Source organism: Copadichromis virginalis, linkage group LG23 (assembly GCF_057382275.1).
Source record: "Copadichromis virginalis isolate Kocher_CV1m ecotype Utaka linkage group LG23, C_Virginalis_male_GT1.1, whole genome shotgun sequence".
NCBI lineage: Eukaryota > Metazoa > Chordata > Actinopteri > Cichliformes > Cichlidae > Copadichromis > Copadichromis virginalis.
The window spans coordinates 24,264,374-24,267,884 of NC_140639.1; positions in this window are offsets into that span (position 1 = coordinate 24,264,374).

Below are 3,511 nucleotides of genomic sequence, written 5' to 3' on the forward strand. Positions count from 1 at the left end.
GTATCCAAGTAATAGACTACATGCAAATGGGACATTAGTGGGTTATGTCACAATGTCTGTTTAAAAGATAAATTAAGCCAGTGTGCTAGCTAAAAGTCATATTTTCACTCTTTAATCGTTACAACTGTAACTGTCACAAAGGCATGTTTTTTTGTCACTTATCAAAACAGTTTTGGGTTTTTCACTAAAGGAAAATCACAAAACTGTGATAATATTTTTAACCCTAGGTGAGATTTTAAATATGTTATAAATAAATAGACAGAAATAGAAGTCCATTAAGGGAGGTAAGTTTCATTGCTTGAATTACATATAGACCAGTTTTGTTTATGTATACTTTAAGGCCTGGAAGAGTAATTAATTAACATGAATCTTAAAAACTATCCGTAAACAACAGGACAAAAATATCAAAGCTGAGGCCTATTGTAGTTTATCTACTCCTGAAATTAAGCCAAAATGTCCTTCATGGACTCCAGAAATAACAAAAGTAGCGCTGAGACATTTTCATTCCAAGCCATTCACTCGAGTCTTTAAACATCACTCATGTTGTTAGTCTCTCAGCTTTACTGTTGAACAAAGAGTTGTTGACTGAAGAGGATAATCTTGAGAAGAGGATAAAATATTGAGAAGGTATCATGCTAAAGCAGTCCTTTGCACTGATTTAGTAGCACACTTAAATATTTTCAAACAGTCGGTCTATTAATTATATATAGAAAACCCCTGTGTGTTCAATTTAAGGCATTATTGTAAGTTTTACTATGGAATAAAAAGTATGCTCACATTGTGCTTTTACACTGCTACATATACACAGAAATAAAGAATTTACTGTCATTTTTTAGAGCTATATCATCAAATATGATAGAAATAAAGATAATCTTAATGTCTTAATTAAACATATCTGCTCTACGGCGACAAGTATTTTGCTCCTTCTCAAATGCAAAGATCACTAGCTTGTTCTCCATCAGGAAAGTGGTAATTAATGAAAGCTTGGCGCACATATATGCAGGCACAACGGCAGCTCCTGCACTCAGGCAGCCACTTATACACTCACACAGCCGCAGACACAGACACGCAACCTTATTAGCCGCTGTCCTCATGTGGGATCACCGTTTGTTGGTGAACCGTTGCTCCGCTGAATGAAAGGGAGAGAGGCCTGAAATAATTTGTTTAACTTGGAGCAGCTCCCAACTCAGCAGGTGAGAGGAAGGGAGAAAAAGAGCGTGTGTGCGTGTTTTCTTTTTGTGTGCGGTCGTCTTATCAGTGTGTGTTTGGCGGCAGGTCAGGGTCTCACTTCACTTGCCCCAGCTGCAGACCCTCAATTTGTTGGTTTGGGTCACGATGACATGTGGAAAGCAAAATCTCCTCCACCCCTTCCACCCGGCCTCCTGCCACTTCCTGCCTAACCCGTCCTCTGTTCCCCGACCCCCCCCCCCCACAAACCCAACTCCTAATTATCTCTGAATAGCAATTTTATTGAACCCTAATTTGTGGTAATGAATTGTGATAGGAGGCGCAGCAGAGAGAAAGGAAAGAAAACTTCACCCGCCTCCTTCCACACACACACACCTCTCTTTGTTAATTGTTAGGGCAGCCACTCTCACCCAGAGCTGTTGCTGATAATCAGTGTTATTGTCCGTGTTTCACCCTTGCTGACCACAAGATGTTCATATGACGTCCCATTCAGGGTTAGCTACATGAGAACAGATGCAAGCGAGTCGATTTGCCTGTAAAGGTGGGGGTCACGCCAACGCAACGTGACTTAGAAGAAATCTGGCTCCGCACTGGGATCGATGAATAGCAACCCCGTGGCGACCACCTGCATGCAGAAAACAAACACACACAAAAACAAACACTGATGTGCTGCTTTGTCATCTGAGGGGATTCTGAACTTTGGACCTGTGTTTTGGCAGAGCTCAGCCACTTGAAAAGCGGTGAGTGAGGCGGCTGAAGGGCACTCGTCCAGTCGCAACAGGATTCTCCTCTGCGGAGCGTCGTCAAACGGAAACAAGAGTTCTCATCAGCCGGGCCAGGGTCACGGGGTCAAACTGGAGGACTCTGACACAGATTAGTCTTTCTTTCTACTTTCTCTCTCGGAGAAAGGAACTGAAGGTGGATGCATATCCATGAAGAGTGGACTGTTTCTTTGATATCTAAGCAAATGCATATCTAATTTTTTTTTATCCCCACTCTCACCAAATGCGTGCTTTTAAGGGAACTTTGGATTTTTATCGTTTTCTTTTTCTATAAGTCTTGCTGGACTTTGTGGTGTGCTATAAACACAATTATTTTAAACAGTCTTAATTAGTCTGAATTTTTCTGTGAAGGTTAATTTATTTAAATCTACTGTTTGTGATCACGTCTCAAGATCGATGCAATTTGGACTGAAAATCTTTTGTTAAAGTTAAATATTATCATTGCAATGCAAAGTAAATATCCCAGATATCGAAGGGGATATTTAGGATACTAGACAATCTGGAAGTCATTGGACTCACTTCCCATCTGCAAAACTAGGTCTGCTGTTATTACATTACAGGCCTCATGTAATGAGTAAGTAATGGTGTTTAATAATGTTGTCTTATACTGTAATGTGGCCTTAATAGCATCCTATATTACTCTGAGCCACCCTCACTGTATCCAGCCATATCTAAAAGCCTTATTTACATTTTTCTGACAGGAAATTAGCAGCATAAACACACCATAGCTCCTCATCTTTCCCACCACAATTCATTTGCAAACCATCCTGAAGAACATTATCTCAAGCCATGTGATATCTGAAAACAAAACAACCAAAATGGAATAACACTGTGGGCTTTCAGATGTCTCAAAATCCCAATAATTTAAAGACTAGCTTTGTTTCTTTTTCTCTTTTATCTACCCAGAGTGAACAAAGCCCCACACAGGCCAACTTTCCCCCCTCATGATTGGAAGGGATCTGCAGCCTATATCTGGTCATACAAACACTGTTTGCTCTGGGCTTCCTGTCTGTGGACTTACATTACAATGTGTAGATTTAGAGATTGGGAAACTAAAGTCACCAGGCTTTTCAGTTGGATAACGGCTTCCTCTCTCTCTCTGCCCCCCTCCTCCCCTCCCTCTCCAGCCCACTGTCTGTCACACTGTCGTCCAATACCAGATGGTAGGCGTTCAACACGGAGAGCAGCGCCGCTAAGCCAAAATACCTGATTACAATTCACCAATACAATTCAAATATCATGGGCAGGCTTAAGGATAATACCTCTGTAACAATATCATTTATTTTTTCCTCTGTTCCCTTTATCCTTGTTTTACTGGGAGAGGAGACTGCAAAGCTCTTTCTCAAACAGATAAAAGAAAAGATAACCTTTTTTTCACCCCTCCAGTCCTCTTCCTCTGCTCCTGTGGGGATTATTACTCCCTCCCGTCCCTGTGCCAATAAGAAAAATAAAACCAATAGGAAAATTGAAAAAAGGGACACAACTGTGTACTTTTTTATTCCACATTTAAGAACAATAAGCACAAAAAATTTTTTTCGAGT